Below are 22301 nucleotides of genomic sequence, written 5' to 3' on the forward strand. Positions count from 1 at the left end.
TGTTTGTCTTCTTGGTACGAACACGTGCTTAAGCCGCCTTTCAGCCTTCGGAGAGAAAAGCTGGGATTCACCAGCCGGGGGGCACAGGGTCCAGCCGCGCCCGCCGCTCCCCAGCGCGGACCGCGGGCAGCCGCCGCCGTCCCCGAGCCGCGGGCGCGCCCCCGGCGCCCCGCCCCTGCCCGGGCGCGCTCACGTGACGGCTCCCGAGAAGTGGGTGAAAGGTCGCGGCGCCGCGGCCCCGCCCCGCGCCGCCCGCGCGTCCCCGGCCGCTCCAGGCCTTTCCACGCGCGCCGGGAAGGCGCTGCCAAACAAAAGTTCCCAGAGAAGAGGACCGCAAGCGATGGCAGGAGCCAAGCGCATCTCTCGGCGGGCGGGGGGAAAAGGGCGTGCTCAGCTCGTGCGGCTCAGCGACTTCTAGTCAGCTTCTCAGCGCTAAAAAGCCTCAGTTGTTCAAGGTTACGCTTTTCTTGAACAAGGAATGGTGATCTCCTCCAGGAAGAGGCTCTTCAGGCAGGGCTGAAACAGCCCAAAATTTTATAAAGCACTCAGATCAACTCAACTTTCAAACTAAGTCACGGCTGTGACAGAGCCCGATACCTGGGTAAACCATGTGAAGTTACAGTTCCTAGGCTAACAAAGATCTGCACGACACCACCTGTGCTCTTGTAAACTGTATTAGTTTATAGCGATATGCTTACAAGAGGAACCCGCCAGTTATCACGGAAGCCCTCAACAATTGTTTTAAATAACATCCAGTCCTGATGGTCAGAAAAAGCATAAAGGATTTAGCAGATCTGGAAATCAGTCAGACAATCGGGAAAACATACTGAAAGAAGAACGAAGGCATTAGATCTCCATTTTCAGTGCTACACCCCTACACACACACGTGAAAAGGAAACGAGCAGTTTTCTGTACTGTAATTTCCTTTAGACTGCAGATTGTCCTCTAAGTGCTGACAAACTGCCAGGTTACGAGGAAGAATGAGACGTTTGTCTTGGTCCCACTTTGCACTTTTCTCTTTCCAAAAAATGGTGCTTCCTGTTACAGTTTCATCAACACTAGTACACATCTATTACAGCTGGATCACGGCCCAAGTAATATTTTAGATTCAGTTTTCGATTTTAAACCAGAGAACACAGCGCAAAGACCAAGGCTGTGGGAATACGGGGCGAGAAAATGTAATTTCGTGATGGTGCAAGAACCTTTATCTACCTTTTTACAAGAAGTCTAATTAGCATTCTCACGCAGTAAACCTGTCACGCCTTGAAAAAGATACTACATTTCCTGTGTTTGTAGTGACTGCAGTTTTTATAGGTTTTACAGGCTGGAATCACACGGACGTATAGACTGATCTCTCTCTATCACACACACACACACAATAAATTCGTTTCCGCACTTGAAAACCCACCACCGACGCCACGCCTTGTGCACCCTTCCACAGACGTGGAACTTCTCCCGGGTCCGAGTCAAACCCACGAAGCTGGGGGTCACCAGTGTCACCTTTGTTTCGGCGGCGGCACAGATTCAGCGAATCTCCCGGTGTACCTGTGTCACACCGCTCCCTGCCCCCATCCCCGCCCTTGTCTGCGGCACTAAGGCACTAGCCCTCAAGCCGGGGCAAATGGCGAGCACGATGCCAAGGACACCGCGCCTTTCCAGGACTCTCCAGTGCCCGCCAGCACCGCGCTCGCCACCCTTCCCTGCCTTTCCACCCTTTTCTCCAGCGAGGACGACCCCCGCTTAGGAAGCAGCGCCCGGCGCACTCGCACATGCACCACGGAACTTCGCGCTCGACCCAACGGGAACAATAATTAGGCTAACACCGGAGCAAGCCAGCCCGTCCGCCTGTCCCCGATGCTGCCCTTCCTCAGCCCCAAGGAAGGGGACGGCGGCGCGCTGCGGGAGCGTCCCGGCTGAAGGGGGAGGGGAGCGGCAGCCCGCGGTGAATCAGCCGGGCACGGCGGGCACACGGCCGCCGCCGGCCCCTGCCCGACCCCGGAGCCCGGGCCCCGTGCCGCTCACCTGCGGAGACCGGCGGCGACGGGCGGTGACCGGGCCGGGTGCCGCGGCGGCCGCTCGGGAAGCAGCGATGGGACGGCGGCCGCTCCCCGGCACGCCCCGCGGAGGCGGAGCACAGATGGGCGGGGAGGTGCCTGGGAGGGGTGGCACGGCCTGGGCTGGGCGGTGGAGCGGGGCGCAGCAAGCCGGACGCGCGTGGAAGTGTGGCCGTGGGGGTGGCAGTGCTGGGTCGCGACAGGAGCCGGGAGACTGTGGCCTCGCAAGCGTCCGCGGGAAAGAAGCTTCGGAGACTGCGAGGAAAGGATCCGGGACAGTAAACGAGGGGGGAGAAACGTGCTCCTTGGAGGAGCATTGCGCGTGGGGCACCTGTTTGGTGGTGAAGGGACTGCCAAGGAAAGCTGAGATTTCGGATCCCGCAGCCCCCCTGTGAGCCCGAGGCAATGGCTCTCCGGGGCTCTGGCAAGGATAGGATCAGATCTTAGAGCAAGTGCAGATGGGGGTGTGAAGGAGCTTCCAAGGGAAGGCGCAGGACAACAACAGCTCTCCCTCCTGGTTGCTTTTGCTCAGGAGCCCTGGCTGGAGGGTCATTAGAGTTTCCTCTTTTGAGCCTGGGTTCTGACTGGCGCAAGGCATTAGGTGAGAGATATCCTTTCGAGGCAGCGCAAGGGCAAGAGGTTTCAGTCCTGGCCCCTTCTGTGTGAGACCCCCAGCACGGAGCGCCCCCGGGAAGGACCAGCCAGCCCACTCTGCTCCGGCAAATAGTGGGACTGGAGGGAAATAAGTACACTCAATACATCTCGGTAAAAGAGACGACATTCTTTTAAAAATGCAAAAATCATGAAAGTAAATTAAATGCAAAGGTGCCAGTCTCGGGGCAGAATGGCTGTCAGGTTGAAAAGGACTAGTTTTTGAATTTGTAATGAGCATGCCACTTTCAAGAGCTTGGATATTGGATGCTTTGTTTGATTTTGACATGATAACAGCTGGGAGACTACTCTGTCCCAAAAGGAGGTTGTGGCATGTCTGACTACAGTGGTGTCAGTATGGAGTCTCTCCTTCGAGCTGCTAAGAGCTGGGATTCCTACATTTTTTTCTTGTGGGCACACCCACCCAGCCATGTAGTCCTCCCTGCTGCAATTTCCAGGATGTGGCTGAAAGCTTCCAAATACACAAACGGGACGAAATCCAGAAGCATGGACACTACAGACTAAATCTTTCCCTTACACTGAAGATCACGCAGTGTCAATAAAAAAAACCCAAAAAACCAACAACCACTTCTGGTCAGAATTTTCCATTCTAGTGTTGCATGCCTAATGATGCAATTTTAAGGTGTTATTCTTTCAGAAGGAACATAAAGCCTAGAAAAAAGCAAGGCGAAGAGAAGAAAAAGCAGAAGCATTCAGTTCTATTAATATCAGCAGAGGGAGAAAGAAAACAAAAGAATAAATCATCAGCTACACCCATCAGCAGCACACATATCTACATACATTTGACTAGGAGAGGAATAGTGGATAGGAATGTAAAGTGGACAGTTACAATAAGATGATTGGGTGAGAAAAATCATGTGTGTTTTTCAGTAGGCACAAAGGCAACCTAAACCATCTTGTTAGGCCTTTATTTATTTATTGTATCTTGCACGTGTATTTACTATCAAGATATTTGTATAAAAAGAAAAGAACAAAAAATAACAAATCTGCCTTCGTTCATTCTACCAGTATATATATTGTGTATATATATATATATATCCATCTCCAATCCTTGTTTTCACCTACATATGAAATCAGGAGAGTATCAGTCAGCTGAGAACATATGTTGATGTTAATTATTTTGTTCTCCAAATAATTGTGTAAGCTGTCATAAATTAGGGAGCATCATGACATAGTGTTTACTTTAGCATGATTAAGCCCCATGCAGATAACCTTAGTAAAGACATGGAAACTATTGCCTTACATAAAGCTGTGATGATTGCAACTTAGCTAGACCAACTTGGCTCTGTTTAGCTGGCAAGTGTAAATGTCACAGATAATCCTGCAAGTAATTGCCACTGGTCCTGACACTGACATCTAGATCAGAGTCTATTTATTAGCCCACAGATGCCAGTTTGGTACTTCTGTAGGAACAACCTAATCAGAACGTTTTGTGCCTTTTATTGTGGCAGTGCAGACTGCTGAAATGCTCTATCTCCTCTGCTAACTGTGTTTCTTCAGCTAAGAAGGTGATAAGATACAAGGTGATTCTGACACCCATGGCTGCAACTGCAATTTTCTGCATGTCTGCAGCATGGCCTGTATTTCTGTAGCAATCTTGCACTGCTCAGCAAAGTTAACTCAATTTCTTCCCCTTTAATTGGCCTATTTTTAATTTCTAAAAAAATCAGCATCTAAAAAGTATCAGCAGCACAGACCACATACTTGGTGCTGTAAGACTTCTTGTAATTAATTCTGATCCTTATAATCCAAAGAAATCAAAATAATCAATGACAGGTCATGATAATCTGTGTCTTGTCAGAATGAAATAATATCAGTTTACCACAATGGTTATGTAGTAATTGACCTAAGTATATTTGGTTGTCTTACCCCAGGCATTCAAGACATTTTGGTTTCTGTACATGCAGCATGACTTCTTTGTAGCAGCTTTTCTTACTCAGTGTATCTACCTTTCATTATTTTTACTTTTGTCTATTTTTAAGACGTGGCAAAGTATCATACCCTAAGCCTGGATCTGGTTTGGAAGCCTGGCTATCTCCACTGCAATTTTGTTTTGTGTATTTTTAAAAAATTACTTCAGTTTCTCAAGTTGCTTATGTGAAGCAGTTTAATATAGATAACAGAATTAGTCTGATCACTGCAACTGAATTATTCAACACCTTCAGATTTATTTGGTACAGTCTCAGTTTCTTGAGCAGATATTTTTCCAGTTTGCTTGCTAGTGAAAGCATCACTGCAATTTCATTTTAAGCAGGGCCAAAAACACGTGGGTTTTTTTCCCCTTTCGTGTTATCCCCCATGGCATCTAAAAATGAAGGTGTCCATAGTTAGAATGTAAGCACAGGTAAGTCAGTGTTCCAGTCACTGATAGCCTGAGTGGCAACACAAGGTGGTAGAAAATGAAATGAAGAACAGCTCAAAAATGTAACTTTGCAGAGAAAAATAAGTGTATGCATGCATGTATGGCAGGAACCAAGGGTGAGGGCAAAGCAGGCTGGACAGGACCCTCCCTGAGAAGAGCATCTTAACATGTCATCTGAGCAAGATGAGCAGGACAGGTCCTCTGACAGAAAACTGGGTTGGCCAGATCATTAGACGAGTCTTCAGCAGTGGGGCAAGTCCAAGGCTGTCAAGGTGGAAAACAGCCAGACACAACTCAACTGCAGGAAGGCACTGAGAATGAAACTGTGTGCTTAAAAGCTAACCAGGGAGCCCCACTGGGACCCTGAAGAGCAGATTCTTCCAACAGCTCATTTAAAATCCAGACACCTGCGCCGTTTTTTAAGGAGGCCAAGAGGTCTGGCACCCAAAAGCCTGGGAGAGGTGAAGGGAGGATATGCTCAGGGCCCTGACAATGTACGCAAATACATGAGTGCAGTCTCACCAAATGGCCGCATTTACCTTTCATGAGATGATGCAAGGAAAATATTAATTTATTTGTTCTCCAAATAATAATGCAAATTGGAAGAACTGTCAACTCCCTGGAGGGCAGAGAGGCCCTGCAGAGACCTTGACAAATTAGAGAGATGGTAAATCAATCTCCAACAGTATGAAGTCTAACAAGGGTAAGTGCCAGATTCTGCACCTGGGACAGGGCAACCCCTGGTTGTGTGTACAGATTAGGAAATGAGAGGCTGTAGAGCAGTGCCACAGAATGGGACCTGGGGATCCTGGTCTGTGGGAAGCTGGATCTGAGCCAGCAGTGCCCTGGCAGCCAGGAGAGCCAACCCTGTCCTGGGGACACTAGGCACAGAATGGCCAGCCAGGACTGAAAGGGGACTGTCCTGGTCTACTCTGAGCTGGGGCGGCCTCACCTCCAGCGCTGGGGGCAGGTTTGGGTGCCACAATATAAAAATGACATGAAGCTGTTTGAGAGTGTCCAAAGGAGGACCATGAGGATGGTGAAGGGCTTGAGGGGAAGCTGCATGAGGAGCAGCTGAGGTCACTCGCTCTGTTCAGCCTGGAGGAGACTGAGGGGACACCTCATTGCAGAGGGGCAGGCACTGATCTCTTCACTCTCACGACCAGTGACAGGACTCGAGGAAACAGCATCAAGCTGAGTTGAGGGAAGTTTAGGTTAGATATTTGGAAAAGGTTTTTCACCCAGAGGATGGTTGGGCACTGGAATAGGCTCCCCTGGGAAGTGGTCACAGCACCAAGCCTGACAGAATTCAAGATGTCTTTGGACGATGCTCTCAGGTACCTGGTGGGATTCTTGGAGTGGCCTGCACAGGGTCAGAAATTGGACTTGATGATCCTGATGAGTCTCTCTCCAACTCAGCATATACAATGCTTCTGTGAAAGTCCTTACAAAATCAGTATCCAGAAGGGACAAGATGTTTTGTCAGGATCAAAAAGTTGCAAAACTGTAGTGCACATTACTGACCAGCAAAAATCTTTTAGTGATTTCATATACCACAAATACTGGCCATGCCTTGCCACATCCTCCTTCTCTTATATGTTCCAGACCAATCCTGTCTCCCAGGCCCTCACTGGTATGAGTCAACCATCTCATCCACTGTTGTTATATTGAGTAACACCAATCTCTGCCAGCACAGTAATGTCTCAGACTTTGAGCTGGCTTTATCTTTTTCCATTCTTAAATACTTTCTAATGAAGATGCAGTAGCAATTCAGCAGATATTTAAGCAGAACAGAGTGTCTTGACATGTCTTGCACTGCTTTCCTTAACCAGAATTAACCTCACTTGACTGAGTTGTCAACAAGGTTATCAGACTACCCTGTGATAGTCAGATCTGGCGTAGAACATATGGGGTGCATCTGTGATTGCAACAACAGAAAGATGTTTTGGGAAAATAAATATGCCTCTCTTCTCCTAACCAGGATCCTTTTTAGAATTCTTTTAGTTTATTCATTTTCTTGAGTGAGACAGGTGTTTCGTTTTTGAGGAATGGCAAAATCACTGAAAACACGTCAACTTTTGATGGGAGTTTAAATCCAAATTAAACAAGTGCTCTGTCAAACTAAATAGACTTTGCAGTCTGTCTCCAAAGTGCAGGTGCCTTTTAACCCCTAAGCAACACATTATTGCTTTAGAAATTAAATCCTCTCTAATAATTCTCCACACCCACGGTTATGTTTCCAGTCTCTGGTATTACTATGTTGAACAGCTGAGATAGTCTCACCTATTGTAACAATACCTCCAAAGAGATAACCCGGGAACCAAGTGAACACAAGCATTAATCAATATCCATTGGGAAGTGGGCAAGCATAGGTCTAATACACTATTGATCAAAATGTCCATAAACAGAACAGGTACCTAAGTTTTTTAAGGAATGTTTAAATTTTTAATTAACTAAACATGAGTAGACCCCATTGGGATTTCTTAAAAGTGCCTGAGCATCTTTGGCAGAAGAGTGCAAAAGAAATTAAGTGACATCTGCATACTCAATGTTCCAAGTAATTCACTGTTCCTCCAAGTTATTTTCAATACATATTGACCAGTAAGACCAGAATGGAAGCACTGCTGTAGCACACAGAAGAGAGATCCCTGCTGGGCAAGTTCATAGAGGATACTCCACTCAGAAAAATGGGTCAAGAGGCCATTTGGTGGCAACACCCGCAATGAGTGACAGATGTGCATCACATGCAGATTTTTAGATCTCATGATTTTCATTTCTCTCCTTCTGATGTTTCACTTCTTATCTGTTGCTTTATGTGTTTATGGCTCCTGACCTTGTCCTTCACAGTCACATTAACTGGACTGTGGAATACAGATCTTCTGACGCCATCCTGGATGTGAGAAGATGGAGGACATCCTGTGTCTAAAGGGTATTACATACAAGCCTCAGAGAATATGCTTACGGTTATGTTAATAGTAGCAAAATGGAGCCTTTCCAAGCTTTGAAAAGAAAATATGTAGCTGGAAGTTTTCTAAGGTAAGGGAACAAGTCAAAAATACAGTACTAAAGGTTACTGTATAGTAGAAAAAGCCACAGTGAATTTTGCAACCTAATGGTGATTGTGTTTATGACACTCTGCATAACTTTGAGAGAGAAAACTCTGTGGCCTGAAAATACACATCATCATTTCTAGCTAAGACTAGAGATGTATTTAGAGATTATTTTGAAAATTATTTAGAGGCTTGGTTTTCAGATTGGTGGATCTGGAAGATACTTTTGGAAAGACACTGTTATGTCTACTCATAAAATATTTAAAGTAATCGACTGTCAATAGAAAATCTGGAACACAGACTAGCAGTCACTCTGAAACTGATCACATAGTTTTCCTTAACAGTTTCAAATGCCAGCCAAAACTGAAGGGGTTCTCATTGCTGAATTTTTTTGCTCATTGGGCCACAGATACTATATGTACTATTTTCTACTCCAGTCTCCTGGATGGAAGCAGAACTCTTTGTTACCCACTTAGGTCTGCAAGGAGAGTAATATTAATTATTTCTGACTATTTGCTTGATAGCTGGTGTACCAATTACGTGCCTTACAGTAGTTCTTAGACTGGTTTCAGAGGCTGAAGTAGATTGAACTGCTGTTTAGGGATGAAACTTTAAATGAAGGAGGTGAGTTCAATTCCTTGCTACGCTAATTTACAGTCGAAGAGTATCAGCTGACTTCATCCTTTAGTTCAAGTTAAACAGAGGACATGGGAAGGCTGTGCAAAATCTCATCTCTGCGTATGGGGAGTAAGGAAAAGTCCATTTGTTTCACCTGGTTTGCCATTTTAGACAGAATGAGAAATGCTCAGGGTAATACTACATGCTGAGTGGGTTAAAAGATTTGAAGTGTCTTTCCTCATACTTTTTGATAAAATAAAGCCTCTGAGCCTTGCAACACTCTCTAGGACTACTGTTGGTTACATAGCGTTTCTGTGTCACTGTAGCCTCCTGTTTCTCTTCAAACCCCAGAGTTCATCTCTGCCTGCCTGACTGCAGCACATCCACACATCTTCCTTACTAAATTTCCTTCTCACTCAGGTATGCCTTCTTTAGTGTGGAGTACAGCAGTGTGAGGATGTACTCTTCCATCCTGCCTAGAGCTTTCTGATTTTTTGGCTCTGTATTTCAGAATACCTCCCAGAAAATACAGGAAATTTGAATCACAGCAACTGTGCCCCATCCAGATTCCCTTGGCATCTAGTATCCGTGCCACAACTGTTTCCAAACTAAGCCAGATAAAATACCCAGTGTTGAACATCATGGTCACAGCAATCAAACTAAGATCTACAGCGCTACTGTTAATAAAGACTGTTCCTCAACCACTCTTTCAGAAAAGGTAAAAGTATTCAGTTTTTCTCAGATCACAACAGTAATTTCCATAAATAAGGTGCAATATGAGCTCAATTCCTTAGACTTGTTTTCAGATGTATAATGCATAACAGATTTTAAGGCCCTGTAGATTTGCAGTGTATGCAAGTCTCATCTTCAGTCAAGGCTGAGTGTACACATGTGATTAAAATCCACCTTTGTACCTTTTCTGTTGAATTTCCTTATCTTTTTAGATTTGCAGCCATAATAATAAAGCACAATTTATTTGTGATGTGTTTCCTTTAGCTTCTATAGTACCACTAACTCAAGCAAAGCAGATTGGTGAATGGTTAAGAAGAGGAAAAAAATCCTTCAGAAACTGGGCATTAGAAAGCATTCCTCCCCTTCTATTGTGTTCTGTTGCCTTTGATGTCCCTGATGACGTGTTGAAACTTCTTAGATCCTTACTGGGAAGAAATGTGTGCTTCTAAACCAGGATCTTGGTTACCGCTCATGAATATTTAACTTAGAAGTGAAAATCTTCCTTACATCTGCCACGGAATATCTGACATCAAGCAAGATGGGTTTTTTGCATTTTTTCCCCTCATCAGAAGTTGACACTAGCACCAGCAAAGTCAATGGCTAGTTTTACCACCAAGGTCTCATTAGAGAGCAAAATTGTTTAAAGGAAAAGAATTGCTGCAAGAGTTACTTTGGGTATTAGTTTCTTTTGCTCTATAGTTGTCTGTTTTACTGTTTTGATTTATAAGCCCTGCTTTTCCCAGAGCAATCAAATTGTCATATTGGTCTTCCTTCCTCACTTAATAGGCAAAATGTATTGCCTTCATATTTTTGTAATTTAACATTTCTGGAGAACATTGCTGAATCTATGTGCATGAAAAGAAAAAGCAAGTCTGGAAAAGGTGTTTTGTACTGGGTGCAGAAGTAGTGAATTTTGTGGTACAATTCACCTAAACGTGTGCAGGTAAAAGGTTGGCTCTGTGGGTAAACAGCTAAGAAGTGAACCATAATACTTTTCAGTTTCTGGAGAAATTGAATTATTTAGTCACGTTTAATGACTCTGTGTTTATCAAAACATCTCAATGAGCAATAAGAATTGTTACAGAAAGCAAAATGTTTGACTAATCTATTTACCAAAATTAAGTTCAGGTCATAGCCAGATGGGCAGCAGAAAGTAAACCAAGTGCACAAGTCCTTTACTGCTGTTTGGCTGGTATGTGGAATGACCCTAAGCATCCAGTGGACTTTGTTCATGTTTGTGACTGAACAGTTCTCGTCCGTGTAATTCTGCTCAGTTTTGTGGTCATACACAAAGCACAGATTCTTCCTACATGGATCTAAAACACATATTATAACCACATAAAGAGCTGAGAACAGATAAGTAAAAGTGACTGGAAGCACAGATCAACAACTTGTTTCACAAACAAGTTTTTCAGGACCTAAACAATTACAATATGCCCGACTGTGTGGGCTATTTATGCACCTGAAGGCAGGTCAGTTCCCTAGGTAATCTATGTCTGCCAGGCTACTTGTCAAAATACTGTCAGCCAGGGTGTGACTATTGCAAATCCCGGGGTTCTCCCTGCTGGAGCTTCACACTTGTTTTGTGTGTGAGAACATGCCTAGTTTGCATTTGCGACTGGAAAGTGAATGAATTTAACAATGGCACAGATGAACTGCTGAATGACTCGAATAATATCTGCAGTTTAGGGTCAAGGGCAAAATGGCTAAAAAAAAAAAAAAAAGGGCATGGGTACGTGGAATTATTAAAAGCAAAAGCTCAGAAGTTTGTTGTCTTCTGTATAGAAGACAATATAAAAGAAAATCAACTGGTTAGAGAAGGGAGAGCAGTTGCATCTCTCCTTCAAAGACTCTACTTTTTTAATGATTTAAAATTAAGAAAAGTAGAGAAAACCAATATCACAGAATGCAAGGAAAGAGTGCTTTCTATCAAAGATCATGAAAATAATAGAGTGCTATTCCTCAGGATATCTTATGCAGGTCTAGTATTTGTAACAAAGCGAGAATGACTCTGCCAGTGACTGATTTTATGTGGCTTCTAGGAATAAAATATGATTTGAATCATCAATTTGATGCCAAGCAGATTTTGGTTTTAGAAATAATTGCATGAAAATTACTTTGGAAATGATGCATTGGAGAAAGTTACATGCTCTAGAGTAAAGGCATTTTAAAAAGGCCATAATACCATGTCCCTAAATGTACTTATCTTCATGAATCCTGAATTTAATTCAGGATTTCAAAATGATCCTCACTTTGAAAACTTGGTGAGGTATTGCACTATGTCACATTAGGTCTTTAGAGTGCAAGTATCAATGCATATGTTATTGAACAAGCATTTTGTGCAACATATTCAGTAGAAAATAGGTCATACTGCTGTCCTGTGGCTGTTGCTAAAATAAATAATAAATAAAGGCCTGGGAAAGTGTACACTTCAGAGTTTAATGCAACGTAACTACCAAGAAGAGGCACTCCCAGAACACTGACTGCATCATTTTCTCACTTTTTCTCTTGCCTTTTGAGCAGCTGCTTTCAAGAAGGACTTGACTAGATGACCCATTGACCTTACATTGTCTGGCCTTTACCTTTTCCTGGACTCTTCTGTATTGAGGAGGCATTTTAGCTCATCTGATTGGAGACAAGAAGGAAATGGTGGACTCGTTTTTTCATCCTATCACTTTTGTGACTGATCTTTGGTTATTTCATTTTCTCAGTAGCATAGGACTACCTGCATGGAGGTCAGTATTCTTAAATCGCAGCATGAGATATGTTTAAATAGTTTTGGATTACTGCATTTAAGAAATTAGCTAAACTCAGAGTTACTCTGCTTTCATACGTTTTCAGAGTGTACTTCTTCAAAGCCCCTTGACAGCCAAAGGGGTTTGCCTGTTTGTTCATTTTTATCTTGGTAAAAAGTCCCTCACAATGCGCGCTTCTCACAGATATCTGCAGTTCTCACCCCTCTCATGGGATTTGAGTTGGATATGATTTCCAGAGATAGAAGTGTGCAGTTTTTCTGGGTGTCTTGTGATAGTGTACAAGGAGCATGAATATTGAGGAAAATATGACTGGACATTTTGGAGATATCAGCTAACTTCCCTCACCCCCTTTCATCACTAGCTTTCTGTGGAGGGGATTCTGGCTATAGGCATCACTACTTTTCATGCAATAATAATGCAATAATAACAATAACAGTAACAATTACAGTAACAGTAACAATACCAACACAAATAACCATAGCAATAGCAATAACAATGCTGCAACAGAGATAAGGTTTCAAAATCTCAATTTTTTTTCACAGGGTGCACACCTTCATAACCTTCCTCTAATACCTGGTGATTCCATTGATTACGGTGTCAGCCCTATGAGCTCACACTTGACCTTTCACATTGCACCTGCAGCCTTCCAGTGAAAATGTCACCTGTCAAACTGCAGCATTGCATGAGGGGCCATTACCCACCAAAGATGTCCTTGCCTGGAGTCTCATGTGTAGGATGCTGACATTGGCCATACTCCTTACCAGGCGTGTTAAGTACTGGATATTACAGCATTTGCAGCTGCACATGTGCTATGCATATGTCCCTGTGCCTGTAGGGTAAATATCAGCTATAAGACCTGGCTTTACTGGGAAAACTCGGACATGTTCTCCATTTCTGCCCCTCCCTCACATAGATTCTTGCAGCAGACAAGAAACAGTAGACCTTTGAATCATCCTTTAAAAACAAGTGGTGGGGACAAACAGAGGAAGTCTTTCTCAAAAAGCTTGTTGTTTCAAGAGAAGTCCATAGGCATGAAAACACTTGGCACCCTTGCCCAAAATGGACTCTTGAACTGGACAAGATGCATGGTTTGAGGTTTAGCAACTTATTTATTTCTCTCTCTGTAAATACTGGTGCTAGGACACTATCACCTATGCTAGTGTTTACATTTCAGCCTGCTGACAGAAAAGATGGATAAGAGTGGCTCAATCACATCTTGTTCAGCAAAATCCCACCAAATACAAACCAGTCATGGTAGAAGTGGCTTAACAACTGATCAAGTTCACACAAATTAAAAGAAGAAGAAAATGAAGCTACGTGCTTGGCTGGGAAAATCACTAGAGAAGCATCACTGCTGGTGCCACAGCTCCCAGGGGCAGTCCAGGGTGGCACAGGTTTTTCTCATGGCCCCAGACCCAGATTAATCAGGGCACTGGTGTTTTCAAGTACATGGGGAGTTTATGATTTATGCCTCAGAAGGAGAAAGCACAGGGTGCTAAGTGAAAAACCTCCCACTTTAGAAAGGGAGGGTACATAAAGCCAAGGTGTTTTTTAGGCTGAGGAACTGAGTTTAGTGAAAATTTGCCAACATCCAGGCACACTGCCCTCATGACAGAGATTTTCTTACCTCATGGTGGCTCTCTGATACTTAATCAACTAAATCTGATCCCAGGTCCTCCTTTGAGCAGTGGCAGCACATCCTTTTCCAGGCAGCTGGAACATGCCCCACAGGCATTGCAATGACTCTCCAGGCTAAGAGAGGAGCCCACAACACTTATCTTACACTTAAAAATTAATTCTTAGACACCTAAAATGAAGTGAGATGGATTCCTTCTCAAATAAGTTAGTCCAATAATGTTTATTTATGGCCAGATACTGCTGCCTGCTCCCACTGATGACCGCAGCTAAGTCCATTTCTTCCATTTTGAGCAAAGTGTTTTGCTGTGGGGGTTAGAGCTACAGATTTGGTCTTCTGACTATAATCTGTACTGTGTCTATGTAGCAACTGAAATAGTGAAACATTTAATTAGAAAAGGAGGTGATTCACAACATCAACTTTAAAGCAAAATATTTTACCCTAATGAAGCAAGAAAGTTGCAGTGACTCATTTTATCTTCATTTAAATGACAAGGGATCCCAAGAAATATCTGCAATTTGAGGCAGTCTCCTTTGAAATGCAGCCCAGTATACTTATTTCTCTTAGCTAGAGACACGGTGTGGGAATGCTTAGGTGAATGACACTCCATGAAAGACACTGACTTGCTGGGTGAAGAAACTCTGCTGTAGAAAGATTTACACCCACACCGAAAGATTGCTAATTTAGCCTGCTGAGATCCTTTCTCTGACAGCTGATTATCTTGACTGTGCCAAGTAGCACACTCAGGCACATCCATGCTCTTCTAGGCTATAGATCATAGTGCACACACAGCCTAAATAACCACAGCATTTCATCAAAACTGTTAATTGTACTTACTGCACCTGCATCCTGGTGACATTTAAATAAGCATAGTCCTGTCCTGACTCTTGGGGCAGACCCTCTCCACTGTAGTGATGGGATCTTATCAAGGACAGAACCAAAATCAGTTGCAGATCCTCCATCTTCCCAAGAGAAGTCCATTCTGTGAGGTGTTGAGTCCTTGGCTCCAATCCAGCAAAGCGTTCAAACCATTTATACGTGCATCTTATGTCAGTGTTCACATGCTTGGAGATGAGCCTGCATTTTGATGGCTGCTGCAGAGAACAAATCCTTGACATACTGGGTGACGTGTAACAACAAGAGCAGTATTAAACGAAAACATGGTATTCAAACTTCTCACTTTTAAGATTTTCAGGCCTTCCACCTGAGCGACATCCATGCCCAAACAGCTATATTCAGCAGTGATTTTTATTCTAAAGCCTCCTTTTAGGCTCTGCAACGTTAGAGAGAGGAACCTGGCCTTCAACTTACAAGACCACCAATCTCACTATCAGGAGTGACAAATAAGACAGAATTCAATGTGTATTTTTGATGGATGTCTGGTATTTGAAATATATTTCTCTGCTAGATGCCACCACCAGTTAATTTTCAGAAGTAATTTTCCCCAATATACAGGGATAAGAAGCAAAACAGCATGAAGTACGGGACAAGTTGCTGTGAGACATGCAGACTCAGCTCCAAAGGCAAAAGATTGTGTAAGAATTCCCTGTAACTGATGACTTATTAAACTGAGGTGTGTTTATAAACTACAGGAACTGCGTAGTTATCTACTTCCTGGAAGTACTTAAGTGTTGCCAGGAACATTTATCACTTTAGCAGAACAAGTCAACTATAACCCAGAAAATTCCACAGGTTACAATCAAAGCCTGGCAAGCTTTAAAAGAGGGAAGACCAAGACTGGTATGTGCCATGTACCACTAGAACCGATCTCAACCTGTTGTAATTTACTTGCTGCATGTCTGGTGTGTCTTCCCAAGCAGACCTATCTCCTGGTGCCTTCTATTCAACAACCTTGTCCTAGGGAATGTTGAGTGTTGCTCACCTCTTTAGCCTTGCAGCCTATTAATTACACCACTGCCACTGTGGCTAAGCACTCTCCATCCAAAGGAAACAAACCATCACATTATTTTACACTCCACAGAACCCATCTCCAAAATGAAAAACACTCAAGCAGTCCTTCCATACAAGAAGTATGGAAGACAGAAAGCTGCTGCTGGCTTTTACCTTATCCATGTTGCCCAACCACAAACCCAGTAGATGGGAAAAAGCAGATGCCTAACAAACTAAGTGCACCAGGGCACAATTTAACCTATTACAATTACAGCTCCAAAACTGAGTATGTCTGGTGACTGTTCACACACAAAAGGTATCTGGAAAGAAAGCAGTTGCAGGCCTTCAATTTTGCACTGTGGCCCACAAATGAAATACCCAATGCTGTGTGCTTTCTTTTCTACCTCACTATACCATGCTGTTATATACTTCCAGTAGATTACAGCACAAAACCTGAAAACTTTCAGCATCTGCCACTGAAAACACCCCCAACAAATGCCAGGAGAGAAAGTTGTTGCTATTCTTCCTTTCTCTGTGGAGCCTATAAACTGCACTTCAGACACGGAGGCTATATGTGCTTTCCATGCCTTGTACAGCTGCCTGTGATGTCCTTGCTGAACATAAATAGCTGCTTGTGTATGAATGGAAATCCTGGGTTTGGCAGGTGTTTACAGTCTCACTGGTGGCTCTGTTGTGATTGTGTGAGAGCAGGAAGCAGGGTTCTTCCAGCTTTTGATGATGGCATTGGTGGCTGAGTAGATGACAGGGGAGAAGCAGGGTACTGGTGCGAATTGGGAGGAGTTGTGCTGATGCCCTGTATTAAGGAGAACAGTAAAAACAACAACATGTGTTGTGGTGTGTTACAGAGAGAATGAGCCAGGAGATGTGAAAATGTTAATTCTATCCTTTTCACCCTATATAACATTGAGGCAGGGATAGAAAAAGAGGTTGTGATTTATTATGCAAATTAAATCCTCATATAGCTGGGAAATTCCGCATAGTTGAGGTCCCACAGAAAAAGGCATGGAAGGCTCGATCTTGTTAATGAATGAACCAGAGCTTGGAGGAACCTGAGAATGACATCCTGGATGTGGTATTGAATGCTGCTTAGAAAGTGTAAGTCTGAATTTAATAGTTCTACATTCTGAAGAGCATAGGCTGGTGCAGGATTTAAGAGCAATAATCCAAATGAAAATCAAATAAATAATGGGCAAATACTTATTTGACTGTTATGGATTTAGAAGATGCTTTCTTTTGCATTCTAGTGGATGAGCAGAAATCCAACAATGGGTGGAAAGATGCAGCTATGCTGGGCAGTTCTACCGCAGAGATCAAGAAACAGATCTACTCTGTTTGGTAATGTATTTGCAAAAGAACTGGAACAGTGGTTAGGTAACAATGACAACATAATTCCATCCCAATATGTGAATAAAAGAAGGTTGATTGGCAGAAATACTGAGACATTCAAAAAACAAAATAAATTTCTGTGATTTGGTGGATAACTATGTTGGGAGGAATGGGTTAAAGGTGAGGAATATTGTCAATTGCTCAAGCAGCTGGGAATAATCCTTGATAAAGCAGAGTGAACAGCAGGCCGGTGAGGCTTTAGCGTGCAAAAGTTCGACAGTGCCTGTGTGTCGCTTTGGGGATACCCCAGTTAGCAAGACGACAGAAACAGATTTACTCTTTTTAAGGGTTTTAACTATGGGTTTGTGGTATTATGGTTGGCTGCCTGTGAACTTTGAATCATGCACTTTGAATCAGCAAATTCTCACAACCACTAGAAAATCAATCTGCCATGCAAATGATCCTAAAACCTCTGTAGGAGTGGTAAAAGGGGGAATAGCTCCAGGGGAATACTGGCAAATAGATTTCTCTGAGTTATCTAAATGTAGATGTTATAAGGATCTTTCTCTGGATGTGCAGAAGCTTCCCATTGCTGCACCAGCTGAGCCAGGGAGGTTGTCAAAATTTTTAATAAAAGAATTCTTTGATTTGGAATTTCAGAGAGTTTAGCTTCAGACAATGGACCCCATTTCATTGAAGAAGTGGTTCAGGGATTGTCTTATTCCCTTTGGTTTAAGGGGCATTTACACACCCCCTGGAGAAAACAATCTAATGAAAAAGAAGAGAGGTTGAATCAGATTATCAAGACAAATTGTCAAATTTTAGGTAGAGGTATTATATGTTGCTTTACTGAGAATCCACATTATTCATTGTGCTAGAGGGGGCGTAAATTCTGTATGGCAGATTGCATCCAATTAATACTGTGATGATGAAAGGTGATCAAATGCATATGAAAGATCATAATATGTCGAGAAATTATCTATTCTCTTTCTCTCTCTCTCTCTCATGGGTTTTGTCCTCTTTGCATGGTATCTCAATCGGCAGACTCTCTCTTCCTTTGGATGTGGCTGTCCACAGCTTTCCATCAGGAGATGTTTATATCTAGACATGGAAAGATGAACTGCTGGTGGGAAAGAAAATGTTTAGCTCCAATGTTGGTGATGCAGCTTATGGGCTGCAGTGGGAAACTGAAGGCCATCGACATCTTTCTATCCTGCCTCCTTTTGTGTGGGAACATTTGCCTGACTTTTTCATTTTTGGAGCTGCACTTGAGCTGGTGAAAAAGCACCAGGGTACATTTAGATTGTTAGGCAGATGCATACCACCATCTAGTGGTGTTTTGGAATGGCATCGGGGGAAGGTAAAGAGCCAGCTCTTGCTCATCTGCACTTTTCCGTTGCACTCTCTAAACTGTAGCACCAAATCTGAGGCTCTGCACACTCCTTCCCAAAAAATGTGCCATCGCATACTTCCACTCCAGGAAAAGCCCGGCCCACGATTGAAGAAGTCTAGCAACTGCTCCCGCACAAAAAGTGCCAGGACAGAAAGCTGATGCTCGCCTTTTTTCTCCATGCAGTCTATAAGCTGCACTAGCAGCTCTGGGGATATGTGCTTTCCTTCCCACCTAAACATATCATCACGTTATTTACTCTCAGCAGCTCAAAAATTGAAAACATCCAGAGACTGCTCGCATACAAAAGTTTCCAGGACAGAAAGATGTTGCTGGCACCTTTTTGTTGTAGAGTGTCAACTGCACGACTAATACTGGGGACCATGCACTTCCCTGGCCAACTAAATCATCACACATGATCACTCTGGAGAGAGACCATCTCCAAACCAGAAAATGTCCTGCAAAGGCTCCCACACAAAAGGCTGAAGGACAGAAGGCTGTTGCTGGAATTCACTCTGCCCTGCAGCCCATAAATTGCACCACAAACAGTGTGGTTATGTGCTCTCCTTCCCACCTAAATCTACTGTTAGGAAACTTTCTTGTCTGACCACCCAGCAGCCACTCTGGCAGTCATGATCCCAGCTCCAGATACTTTAATTGCTGGGACTGAGGCCCCCTTACAAAGGGTGGCTCCAATGATCCCATGGGTGCCCCTCCTGACTCCCCACACTCACACAGTCAGACAAGGTTTCCTTCAGCCTCCAGTTTTCCATAGTAGAGCCCCAGATATGTGGGTCAAGCGTTTGCTCTGGGCAGGGTGGGGGCACACGGGGTGTGGCCTGGTGTGGGGAGGAAGGGCTGTTGGGGATATTACAAGTGGAAGGGCAGCAACAGCTTTCTGTCCTGACACCTTCACTGTGGGAGCAGCCACTGAACATTTACAATTTCAGAGCTGGGCTCCAGAATGAGAGTATGAGGGAAGGAAGGCATATAGTCCCCGGGTTGGTGGGACACTTCAGAAAATAACTCCAGAAATAGTGAACTTGCCCAACCAAATAAATGTACAATGACACTCTCTAAGAAAACCACAAGCATGGCTCCAAACTTGAAAACTTCCAGTGACTGCTCCTACACAAAATTTGCCCAGACAGAAAGCTGTTACTTTACCTCCACCTTCCCTTGCAGCCCATAAACGGCATGACCAGCACTGGCACTCCGTGCCTTCCTTCCCACCTAAATGTACTATCACAGCGTTTACTTTCATCAGAGCCCAGCTCCCAGATTGATAGTGCCCAGGCATTGCTACCACACAAAATTTGTCCGGAGAGACAGACCTTGCTGGCCTTTACATTCCTGCTGTTCCTGTTCCTCAGCACCACTAGATGGGGCGATGCACTTGCCTAGCAATCGAAATGTACCCTGGCACCAAATCAAACCAAACACAGCTCCGAAATGGAAAATGTCCAGCGACTGCTCCCTACAAAAAAAGGGCTCCAGGACAGAGAGCTGTTGCTGGCTCTAGGTCTGCGCAGAAAGTGATCTGAGGGATAAAAAGTGAACCAAAGTGTACATGGGGGTCCCTGCTTTGTGAAGAAGGGCACTCAGAGGACCATAGGGTACACAGGATGGCACTTGGTTCTCAAATCCACACAGAAAGGGACACAAAATGTAAGAGATTAACACATTATAGTGTTATTCCCTCCTGCCCCCTCATTCTCGCTACCTCTTGCCCTCCACATCCCCCTTACTTCTCTGAGTTCTGTAACACTTCGTCAGTAGGGATGAAGCCAGGATGTGATGCAGGTGTAGTTACAGTCAGTAAGAGCCATGCTGGTCATTGCCCACTAACCCTGTGTGATATGGTACCAGCCTAAAATGTTATTGCAGCAGCACTTAATTTGATAAATCCATTTCTTAAACCAAATGTTTTCTGTAAAACAGAACTGCTATTCCAGGTATGGCCATAGTCTTCTGATTTTCAAGAATGAGATTTTTAGGACTAAAAGAAAGGAACTCAACAATGAACTGAGGTTATGTGGAATAACATGCTGCAAAGAAGTCCACTGGAAAGCAAGATCAGAGCCCAGAAAGTCACCTGTGGTTAGCCTAAAATTGTTGATGGATTTACTGCTGTTGCTTTAATTTATAGAGTATAAAAACCAGTGTCCATAAAAACTACCAAACAGCTGTGATGCTTTCAAAAAATATAATTGAATTTTCATATATCATGTTTCATTCTAACTAATGTATTTATTGTGAAGTTTATGTAGGGAGCAGCTGAGAGCACTTACTGCACACTAATTGTTACTGGTATATGTAAAACTGTGTCATAGACTGCTTTGAAGAATTAAAACTATGGTTGCATAGATGTGGGCAAAAGTTCTTAAGAAACTTTGCCACAAATAATAATTTGCATTTCAAAATTAATCTACTTCAGCAAATGCTTATACCCTTTCCAAAACTGCTTCTTCCAAATGTAAAGGTTACTTGAATCCAGCTTCAAAAGGGTTAGTAGAAGAAAATTCAAACTTACATGCATGGGAAGTTGTAGAAAGTGAACTTGGATTTTGGTGATGTGGATATTTTCCCTGAAAATTCTTTGTAATAAAAATTATACTCATTCTGCCTTGTAACAAAATTGACATCATGTGAGCAATTGCAACTCCCCAGTACAGCACAAAGAAGAGTGATAAATTGCATTGAATGCTTTTTTGGCTTAAAAACCGAAATATGCCACATTTATATGGATTCATAAATTTGTATAGATGAGATTAGTAGGCAAGGAAGATAGCTGCTTGATAATCCAGAATAGAGTATTTTTTATTTGTTAACTTGGTTGACTGTAGCAGATTCAATCCAGACAAATAGAGAGGATTGAAATGTTCATTTTGGATGTCATACTGAATTCTAGCATACCTAAGAAATGCAATGGTTTAGGGTACAATGAATCAAAAAGCTTTTCCTTATGAAATGAAACAAAATTTTCTGTGTTACTCCAAAGTATAGGAACCTAACTGGGAAATGTACCTAAACAATCTCTTTTAAAAGCAGTGAAATAGGGCAGAATTTAGTGCTTCTCAGTGTAGTACCTCATGACCTATAGAAAAAAACATGAAGAAAATAACCACCGACCCAACTGTTCCCCCAACTCCTGTTTTCAGGAAAGTTATGAAAGTTATGTCAGGAAAGTTATGAAAGAGAGGACATCCTGACATAACTTTCATAACTATCCTGAAAACCTGGGAGTTGGGGGGGGGGGGTGCTATGTCAGTGTTTTAGGTTTTTTTAAAACTTTTGGGGCATTTTTCTTACCCTTTGCATTGTATCTCTATGTCTCTGTTCTTATGATTGATGGAGTTTGTTTCTTTGCCCTGTGGTCCCTTGGCACATCATTTGTGCCATCATTGATATCACAGTTTCTCTCCCTTTCTTTACAGTTAAATTACTTCTTTCTCATTCAGCTCCTTGTGCCTTGAAAATTACTCTTGCAGTCTTCCCTACCTCCTTTCCCTAAGTAAAAATCATCTCTAATGCTAGAAATCAGATTTTCACGGGGCTGAAACTTGTCTACATTATTAGGACAGTATCACCTTTTAAAAGAGTAATTACATCCACAAAACGTAAGTAAATGACTGCATATACAAATCTGCATTCGAGGAACTTAATTCATGTTGTGAGTGTGGCATACAAAACTGGGAAAAACTAGAATTAAGCCATGGTTTGATCCACTGATTATGCTGCAGTAAGCTCTGGCATTGCTGGACCACTGTCTTTCCTCACAGGCCTTAGGTTAT

At 43.2% G+C, this 22301-nt stretch overlaps 2 protein-coding genes across 2 annotated transcripts in view; both read right to left on the reverse strand.

Annotated features, from left to right (window-relative positions):
- CPT1A (carnitine palmitoyltransferase 1A) overlaps nucleotides 1–2075 on the reverse strand; it is a 38894-nt gene extending 36819 nt beyond the window's left edge. Inside the window, exon 1 of the mRNA XM_066321003.1 lies at nucleotides 2023–2075. The gene's annotated coding sequence lies outside the window, so the exon portion shown is untranslated. The remainder of the gene's footprint in view (nucleotides 1–2022) is intronic.
- APIP (APAF1 interacting protein) overlaps nucleotides 1–22301 on the reverse strand; it is a 529312-nt gene that overhangs the window by 371062 nt on the left and 135949 nt on the right. The window lies entirely within an intron of this gene.

This window comes from Sylvia atricapilla, chromosome 6 (genome assembly GCF_009819655.1).
Source record: "Sylvia atricapilla isolate bSylAtr1 chromosome 6, bSylAtr1.pri, whole genome shotgun sequence".
Classification (NCBI taxonomy): Eukaryota; Metazoa; Chordata; class Aves; order Passeriformes; family Sylviidae; genus Sylvia; species Sylvia atricapilla.